The sequence below is a fragment of the Arachis ipaensis genome, chromosome B5 (assembly GCF_059453495.1).
Source record: "Arachis ipaensis isolate K30076 ecotype BB chromosome B5, ASM5945349v1, whole genome shotgun sequence".
Lineage (NCBI taxonomy): Eukaryota > Viridiplantae > Streptophyta > Magnoliopsida > Fabales > Fabaceae > Arachis > Arachis ipaensis.
Genome location: NC_142440.1, coordinates 81,090,257 through 81,100,606, shown reverse-complemented (window position 1 = coordinate 81,100,606; position 10,350 = coordinate 81,090,257). Strand labels below are relative to the sequence as shown.

Sequence of the window (10,350 nt, the reverse complement as noted above, 5' to 3'; positions counted from 1 at the left end):
AAATGCTTTCTCATGTTGGACCAAATTGGGGTTTGGATGGATATAGTGACATATAATCCTACCAATACTTTGATTTGGAAATACATGTGGTATAATCAGTGACCATACCTCATCTCTTCTCATGAGCAATTGGACCAAGGAATTGGCTATTGATCAAGATTTGAGAGATTGAATTACCAAGGAATTGGAATTCAATCACTTAAGATTGCCAAGGAGATCAATGAATGCATTGATTGAGGAAGAGATGAAAATAAACTTGATCCGGAGGATGCAACATCTCCTAAGCCCAATGAACTCCCCATTTCTGATCTTACCTATTCTCTTTAATTTCTGCCAATTACTTTTATGATCATCTTCCCCATTCCCATTTAAGATTCTGCAATTTATTTTCCATCATCTATTTTCAGCTCTTTATTTCCAGTATTTACATTTTCTGCTATTTACTTTCCCGCTATTTAATTTCCTGCAACTCTCAAACCAAATTCTGCTTAGCTCAACTAGAACATTCCTCCAATTAAAGTTGCTTGACCAATCAATCCCTGTGGGATTCGACCTCACTCTTTTATGAGTTATTACTTGACGACAATTCGGTATACTTGCCGAGGGAAATCTGTTGAGAGACAAATTTCCGTGCATCAGAAGGTCACTCCACACTATTATAAATACATTGGAGCACCCAGGTATAACTCATACTCTGATTCTACTAAAAAACATGCTTAATACCCTTGCTAACTTAAGCATTGGAGTCCCTTGTAGGTACCACCACCCTCCGGTGACAAAGGATCAGCAGCATCGCCAGCTCAACAAGTCAGAACAGGATCTGAACATCAGGATCCGACTCGGGATGGCCGACCTTAGCTGTAGGAGTTGGAAAAGTCGGAGCAACAGAAGCTTTGGCTGATGGCTCAGGAGGAGGATCTACATCCTCGTCATCATCTGGGGCAGGAATAATTTTACCATCTTCAACAATATTGTCCAAACTAAAAAGACTCAAGTCGAGCTCGGGATAAGCCTTTAAGTTCTCATACGCGTCAGTCAGGCTACCCACCAGATGACTCTGAAGCTCAGCATAATTAGCATGAGCATTCTCCAGACTCTCCCTTGCCTCCAACAACTCGCCATAAGTACGGACATAGCTCTCCTTATGCTGCAGCGCCGTCTCCTCGAACACCTTGGCAGAAGCCACAGCAGTAGTAGCTCGAGCTTTCTCCTTTTTCAGATCTAGCTCCAACTTGGATACTTTGGCATCCAACTCATCCTTCAACATCTTGACCCTATCAAATTCCGACTTGGCCTCCTCCATAAAGGCCTTCATTGCATAAACTGGGATATCTTGAGCAATTCGAAATAAGGCTTAACACTACTCCGGGTGATGAAATCCAGGTGGTGAAGAACGGACACGTCGTCCATAGAAAGTCGGCCATAAGGAGCAATCTGGTTATCCACAAACCCCACAGAATCAAAGTCAGGGGCATCCAAATTGAAGGGCTCAGTAGTCCTCTGCTTCTTGGGGAGAGGACCGGCAGCAGAAGGAGAGGCAGCACCAAGGGTCGGTGGTGGACGAAATTGTGATTACACCTTGATTATGTAAAATTCATTGCTCTTTCTTTCCCTGGTAATGGCGCCAAAAACATGATGCCAATACCATGGTTCACAACTTCGCACAACTAACCAGCAAGTGCACTGGGTCGTCCAAGTAATACCTTACGTGAGTAAGGGTCGAATCCCACGGAGATTGTTGGTATGAAGCAAGCTATAGTCACCTTGTAAATCTCAGTCAGGCAGATATAAAATAGTACTGGGGTTTTCAAAAATAACTAATAGAATAAGGATAGAAATACTTATGTAAATCATTGGTGAGAATTTCAGATAAGCGTATGGAGATGCATTCATTCCTCTGAACCTCCGCTTTCCTGCTGTCTTTATCCAATCAATCTTACTCCTTTTTATGGCTAGCTTTATGTAAGGATGTCACCGGTGTCAATGGCTACTTTCGATCTCTCTCGGGAAAATGATCCAAATGCTCTGTCACAGCACGGCTAATCGTCTGGAGGCATCACCTTTGTCGTTGGTTGCATCCTATTCCTCCTTGTGAAAATGGTCCAATGCGCTGTCACTGCATGGCTAATCATCTGGAGGTTCTCAATCATACTGGAACAGGATTTACTATCCTTTTGCATCTGTCACTACGCCCAGCACTCGCGAGTTTGAAGCTCGTCACAGTCATTCAATCCCAGAATCCTACTCGGAATACCACGGACAAGGTTTAGACTTTTCGGATTCTCATGAATGCCACCATCAATCTAGCTTATACCACGAAGATCCCAATATCTCGGACTCGGTCCCCTGTATTAGTAATCTAAGAGATATTCGTTCAATCGGAGGTAGAACGGGAGTGGTTGTCAGGCACGCGTTCATAGGGAATGATGATGATTGTCACGTTCATCACATTCAGGTTGAAGTGCGAATGAATATCTTAGAAGTGGAATAAGTTGAATTGAATAGAAAACAGTAGTACTTTGCATTAATCTTTGAGGAACAGCAGAGCTCCACACCTTAATCTATGGAGTGCAGAAACTCTACCATTAAAAATACATAAGTGAAAGGTCCAGGCATGGCTGAGATGGCCAGCCCCCATGATCTAAGAACCAGGCGTCCAAAGATGTCTAATACAATAGTAAAAGGTCCTATTTATAATAAACTAGCTACTTGGATTTACAGAAGTAAGTGATTGATGCATAAATCCACTTCCGGGGCCCACTTGGTGTGTGCTTGGGCTGAGCTTGAATGTTACACATGTAGAGGTCATTCCTGGAGTTGAACGCCAGTTTTGGTGCCAGTTTGGGCGTTGAACTCCACTTTGCAACTTGTTTCTGGTGTTGGACGCCAGAATTGGGCAGAGAACTGGCGTTGAACGCTAGTTTGCGTCATCTAAACTTGGGCAAAGTATGGACTATTATATATTGATGGAAAGCCCTGGATGTCTACTTTCCAACGCAATTGAAAGCGCGCCATTTAGAGTTCTGTAGCTCCAGAAAATCCACTTTTAGTGCAGGGAGGTCAGAATCCAATAGCATCAACAGTCCTTCTTCAACCTCTGAATCTGATTTTTGCTCAAGTCCCTCAATTTCAGCCAGAAATTACCTGAAATCACAGAAAAATACACAAACTCATAGTAAAGTCCAGAAATGTGAATTTAACACAAAAACTAATGAAAACATCCCTAAAAGTAACTAGATTCTACTAAAAACATACTAAAAATAATGCCAAAAAGCGTATAAATTATCCGCTCATCACAATACCAAACTCAAATTGTTGCTTGTCCCCAAGCAACTGAAAATCAAATAGGATAAAAAGAAGAGAATATACTATAAATTCCAAACTATCAATGAAACATAGCTCCAATCAAATGAGCGGGACTTATAGCTTTTTGCCTCTTGAATAGTTCTGGCATCTTACTTTATCCATTGAGGTTCAGAATGATTGGCATCTATAGGAACTCAGAGTTCAGATAGTGCTATTGATTCTCCTAGTTCAGTATGATGATTCTTGAACACAGCTATTTTATGAGTCTTGGCCGTGGCCCTAATCACTTTGTTTTCCAGTATTACCACCGGATACATAAATGCCACAGACACATAATTGGGTGAACCTTTTCAGATTGTGACTCAGCTTTGCTAAAGTCCCCAATTAGAGGTGTCCAGGGTTCTTAAGCACACTCTTTTTTTTTTTTTGCTTTGGACCTTGACTTTAACCGCTCAGTCTCAAGTTTTCACTTTACACCTACACGCCACAAGCACATGGTTAGGGACAGCTCGGTTTAGCCGCTTAGACCAGGATTTTATTCCTTTAGGCCCTCCTATCCACTGATGCTCAAAGCCTTGGGATCCTTTTTATTTGCCCTTGCCTTTTGGTTTTAAGGGTTATTGGCTTTTTGCTCTTGCCTCTTGGTTTTAAGAGCTTTGGCTTTTTCTGCTTGCTTTTCTTTTTCTTTCTAATTTTTTTTTTTGCCTATTTTTTTCTGCAAGCTTTGTTCTTTGCTGCTTTTACTTGCTTCAAGAATCATTTTTTTGATTTTTCAGATGATCAAATAACATGTCTCCTTGTCATCATTCTTTCAAGAGCCAACATATTTAACATTCTTAAACAACAACTTCAAAAGACATATGCACTGTTCAAGCATTCATTCAGAAAAAAAGAAGCATTGTCACCACATCAATATAATTAAACTAAGTTCAAGGATAAATTCGAAACTCATGTGCTTCTTGTTCTTTTGAATTAAAATATTTTTTATTTAAGAGAGGTGATGGATTCATAGGACATTCACAACTTTAAGACATAGTTACTAACTACTAATGATCATGTAATGAAGACACAAACATAGATAAGCACTTAACATAGAAAACGAAAAACAGAGAAAGTAAGAACAAGGAATGAGTCCACCTTAGTGATGGTGGCGTTTCCTTCTTGAGGAACCAATGATGTCCTTGAGCTCTTCTATGTCTCTTCCTTGTCTTTGTTGCTCCTCCCTCATTGCTTTTTGATCTTCTCTTATTTCATGAAGGATGATGGAGTGCTCTTGATGTTCCACCCTTAGTTGTCCCATATTGGAACTCAATTCTCCTAGGGAGGTGTTGATTTGCTCCCAAAAATTCTGTGGAGGCAAGTGCATCCCTTGATGTATCTCAGGGATTTCTTGATGATGAGCTTCTTCATGTGCCTGTTGAGATTCATGAATGTGCTCTCTTGTTTGCTCCATCCTTTTCTTAGTTATGGGCTTGTGAGATGAGTCTTTCCATCTCCCATGGCTCAGAGGTGGAAGCAATTGTCTTCCCTTTCCTCTTCTTGAGGTTTCTCTGGCCTTAGGTGCCATTAATGGTAATGATGAAACAAAAAGCTTATGCTTTTACCACACCAAACTTAGAATGTTGCTCGCCCTCGAGCAAAAGAAGAAAGAATAGAAGAAGAAGAGGAAGAAGAAGAAGAAGATATGGAGGAGATAGAGGGATGTGTGTATGGATGTGAGTGGTGAATGGAAAACAGAAGGGATGACCATGAATGGAGAGAGTGAGGGTGAGGTGGGTGGGGGATCCTGTGAGATTCACAGATCCTGAGATGATCCTGTGGGGTCCACAGATCCTGAGGTGTTCAAGGAATTACAACCTTGCACCAAATTAGGCATGTAAAATGCCCTTGCACACAACTCTGGGCGTTCAGCGCCAGGTTGGTGCCCATTTTGGGCGTTCAACGCCCATTTGTTGCCCATTTCTGGCGTTGAACGCCAGAACCATGCTTGTTCTGGGCGTTCAGCGCCAGCTCCTCTCCAGGGTGCAATTCTGGTGTTCAGCGCCCAGATGATGCCCATTTTGGGCGTTCAGCGCCCAGATACTGCCCATTTTGGGCGTTCAGCACCAGAACCATGCTCTGTTCTGGCGTTGAACGCCAGGCAGATGCTTCCTCCAGGGTGTGATTTTTCTTCTGCTGTTTTTGATTCTGTTTTCAATTTTTATATTTATTTTGTGACTCCACATGATCATGAACCTATAAAGACATATAACTAAGAAAAATATAGTTAGATAAATAAAAATTGGGTTGCCTCCCAACAAGCGCTTCTTTAATATCAATAGCTTGACAATGGACTCTCATGGAGCGTCACAGATATTCAGAGCATTGTTGAGACTCTCCAACACCAAACTTAGAGTTTGGATATGGGGGTTCAACACCAAACTTAGAGTTTGGTTGTGGCCTCCCAACACCAAACTTAAAGTTTGACTGTGGGGGCTTTGTTTGACTCTGCTTTGAGAGAAGCTTTTTCTACTTCCTCTCCATGGATGCAGAGAGAGATCCTTGAGTTGTAAACATAAGGTTGTCCTCATTTAATTGAAGGATCAATTCTCCTCTGTCCACATCAATCACAGCTCTTGCTGTGGCTAGGAAAGGTCTTCCTAGGATGATGGATTCATCCTCTTCCGTTCCAGTATCCAGGACTATGAAATCAGTAGGGATGTAAAGGCCTTCAACCTTTACTAACACGTCTTCTACTGGTCCATAAGCTTGTTTTCTTGAATTGTCTGCCATCTCTAATGAGATTTTAGCAGCTTGCACCCCATAGATTCCCAGTTTCTCTATTACAGAAAGGGGCATGAGGTTTATTCCTGAACCAAGGTCACACAGAGCCTTAAAGATCATGGTGCCTATGGTACAAGGTATTATGAACTTTCCAGGATCCTGTCTCTTCTGAGGCAATGTCAGTTGATCCAGATCACTTAGTTCATTGGTGAACAAGGGAGGCTCATCTTCCCAAGTTTCAATACCAAATAATTTGGCATTCAGCTTCATGATTGCACCAAGAAACTTGGCAGTTTGCTCTTCAGTAACATCCTCATTTTCTTCAGAAGAGGAATACTCATCAGAGCTCATGAATGGCATAAGGAGGTTCAATGGAATCTCTATGGTCTCTAGATGAGTCTCAGATTCCTTTGGTTCCTCAGAGAGAAACTCCTTATTGATCACTGGGCGTCCCAGGAGGTCTTCCTCCTTGGGATTCACGTCCTCTTCTCCCTCATTGGGTTCGGCCATTTTGGTTATGTCAATGGCCTTGCACTCTCCTTTTGGATTTTCTTCTGTATTGCTTGGGAGAGTGCTAGAAGGGATTTCAGTGATCCTTTTACTCAGCTGGCCCACTTGTGCTTCCAAATTTCTAATGGAAGACCTTGTTTCATTCATGAAACTTACAGTGGCCTTGGATAGATCAGAGACTAAGTTTGCTAAGCTAGATGGATTCTGCTCAGAATTCTCTGTCTGTTGTTGAGTGGATGATGGAAAAGGCTTGCTATTGCTAAACCTGTTTCTTCCACCGTTATTAAAGCCTTGTTGAGGCCTTTGATCCTTCCATGAGAGATTTGGATGATTTCTCCATGCTTGATTATAGGTGTTTCCATAAGGTTCACCTAAGTAATTCACCTCTGCTATTGCAGGGTTTTCAGGATCATAAGCTTCTTCTTCATAGGAAGCCTCTTGAGTACTGTTGGATGCAGCTTGCATTCCATTCAGACTCTGAGAAATCATATTGACTTGCTGAGTCAATATTTTGTTCTGAGCCAATATGGCATTCAGAGTATCAACTTCAAGAACTCCCTTCTTCATAGGCCTCCCATTATTCACAGGATTCCTTTCAGAAGTGTACATGAACGGGTTATTTGCAACCTTGTCAATGAGTTCTTGAGCTTCTGCAGGCGTTTTCTTTAGGTGAATAGATCCACCTGCAGAAGTATCCAATGACATCTTTGATAGCTCAGATAAACTATCGTAGAATATATCCAGGATGGTCCATTCTGAAAGCATGTCAAAAGGACACTTTTTGGTCAGCTGCTTGTATCTTTCCCAAGCTTCATAGAGGGATTCTCCTTCTTTCTGTTTGAAGGTCTGAACATCCACTCTAAGCTTGCTCAGCTTTTGAGGAGGAAAGAACTTGGCTAAGAAAGCCGTGACCAGCTTATCCCAAGAGTTCAGGCTGTCTTTGGGTTGAGAGTCAAACCATATTCTAGCTCTGTCTCTTACAGCAAAAGGGAAAAGCATGAGCCTGTAGACTTCAGGATCTACTCCATTAGTCTTAACAGTATCACATATCTGCAAGAATTCAGTTAAGAACTGAAAAGGATCTTCAGATGGAAGTCCATGAAACTTGCAGTTCTGCTGCATCAGAGAAACTAGCTGAGGTTTCAGCTCAAAGTTGTTTGCTCCAATGGCAGGAATGGAGATGCTTCTTCCATGTAAATTGGAATTTGGTGCAGTAAAGTCACCAAGCATTCTCCTTGCATTATTGTTGTTGGGTTCGGCTGCCATCTCCTTTACTTGTTCGAAATTTTCAATAAGGTTGTCTCTGGATTGTTGTAATTTAGCTTCTCTTAGTTTTCTCTTCAGAGTCCTTTCAGGTTCTGGATCAGCTTCAACAAGAATGCCTTTTTCTTTGTCCCTGCTCATAAGAAAGAGAAGAGAAAAAGAAAAGAAGAGGAATCCTCTATGTCACAGTAAAGAGGTTCCTTATTGTTAGTAGAAGAAGAAAAGGAATAGGGGTGAAGAAGAATGAAGAATCCAAACACAAGGGTAAGGATAGGAGTAGTGATGTGAGATGAAGAGAAGTGTTAGTAGATGAATAAATAAATAGACGGGGATGAGAGGAGGAGAGAGTTTTCGAAAATAATTTTTGAAAAAGAGTTAGTGATTTTCGAAAATGGTTTTTGAAAAAGGTTAGTATTTTTTTTCAAAAATTCAAATAGAAAATAAAATAATTAGTTAATTAAAAAGAAATTTTTGAAAAAGAGAGAAGATATTTTTGAAAAATGAGAGAGAGAGAGTTAGTTAGGTAGTTTTGAAAAAGATAAGAAACAAACAAAAAGTTAGTTAGTTAGTTGAAACAAATTTGAAAATCAATTTTTTTGAAAGGGATAAGATAAGAAGATATTTTTGAAAAATGAGAGAGAGAGAGTTAGTTAGGTAGTTTTGAAAAAGATAAGAAACAAACAAAAAGTTAGTTAGTTAGTTGAAACAAATTTGAAAATCAATTTTTTTGAAAGGGATAAGATAAGAAGATATTTTTGAAAAAATATGATTGAAATTAGTTTTGAAAAAGATTTGATTTTTAAAATCACAATTAATGACTTGATTCACAAGAAATCACAAGATATGATTCTAGAACTCAAAGTTTGAATCTTTCTTAACAAGCAAGTAACAAACTTGAAATTTTTGAATCAAAACATTAATTGATGATGTTATTTTCGAAAATTATGATATAAAAATAAGAAAAATATTTTTGAAAAATATTTTTAGAGTTTTCGAAAATAACTAGGAAAAATGAAAAAGATTTGATTTTTGAAAAAGATTTTGAAAAAGATAAGATTTTCAAATTGAAAATTTGATTTGAATCATAAGAAACAACTTGATTTTTAAAAATTTTTTAAAAAGTCAACTCAATTTTCGAATTTGATGAGAGAAAAAAGGGAAGATATTTTTTTTGATTTTTGAATTTTGAATGATGAGAGAGAAAAATTAAAATATCATTTTCATATTTTTTTGTTTTATTTTTGAATCAAAACAAGGGATGCATGCAAGAACACTATGAATATCAAGATGAACACCAAGAACACTATGAAGATCATGATGAACATCAAGAACATTTTTTGAAAATTTTTTTATGCAAAGAAAACATGCAAGACACCAAACTTAGAATTCTTTAATGCTTAGACAATAAGAATCCAAGAATGCATATGAAAAACAAGAAAAGACACAAAACATGCAAATGCAAAGATCAAACAAGAAGACTTACCAAGAACAACTTGAAGATCATGAAGAACACTATGAATGCATGATTATTTTCGAAAAAATGCAAGATGCACATGCAATTGACACCAAACTTATAACATGACTCAAGACTCAAACAAGAACAAAAAAAATATTTTTGATTTTTATGATTTTATGATTTTTTTGTATTTTCTTTTAATTTTTTTCGAAAATCATTTTGAAAAAGAAAAATAAGGATTCCAAAATCTTTAATATGAATTCCAGGAATCTTTATGCTCTTTAGTCTAAAGCTCCAATCAAAGGGTCAGGCATGGCTTAATAGCCAGCCAAGCTTTAGTATGTAAATCAGGAACAGTAGCAGGTGGATTAGCAACAACTAGCTTGCTCTTGATAACAAATTGGAAGCCTCAGTCCAAATGAATTTAGACATGGCTTTACATGCTTCATGAAACACTAGAATTCATTCTTAAAAATTATGAAGAAAAATATATTTTTGAAAACACATTTTTTTTTCGAAAAAAGATTAGAAATTTTTGAAAGATTTTTGAAGAATTTTTTAAAATAAAACAAAAAGAAAATTACCTAATCTGAGCAACAAGATGAACCGTCAGTTGTCCAAACTCGAACAATCCCCGGCAACGGCGCCAAGAACTTGGTGGACGAAATTGTGATTACACCTTGATTATGTAAAATTCATTGCTCTTTCTTTCCCTGGTAATGGTGCCAAAAATATGATGCCAATACCATGGTTCACAACTTCGCACAACTAACCAGCAAGTGCACTGGGTCGTCCAAGTAATACCTTACGTGAGTAAGGGTTGAATCCCACGGAGATTGTTGGTATGAAGCAAGCTATAGTCACCTTGTAAATCTCAGTCAGGCAGATATAAAATAGTAATGGGGTTTTCGAAAATAACTAATAGAATAAGGATAGAAATACTTATATAAATCATTGGTGAGAATTTTCGATAAGCGTATGGAGATGCAATCGTTCCTCTGAACCTCCGCTTTCCTGCTGTCTTCATCCAATCAATCTTACTCCTTTCTATG

General features: G+C 38.8%; 1 non-coding gene across 1 annotated transcript; it reads left to right on the top strand.

Annotated features, from left to right (window-relative positions):
• Positions 1 to 7,338: 7,338 nt before the first annotated feature.
• Positions 7,339 to 7,446, top strand: LOC148564760 (small nucleolar RNA R71). The gene has a single exon (XR_015885002.1). It is a non-coding gene; the product is annotated as a small nucleolar RNA R71 (small nucleolar RNA).
• Positions 7,447 to 10,350: the final 2,904 nt, after the last annotated feature.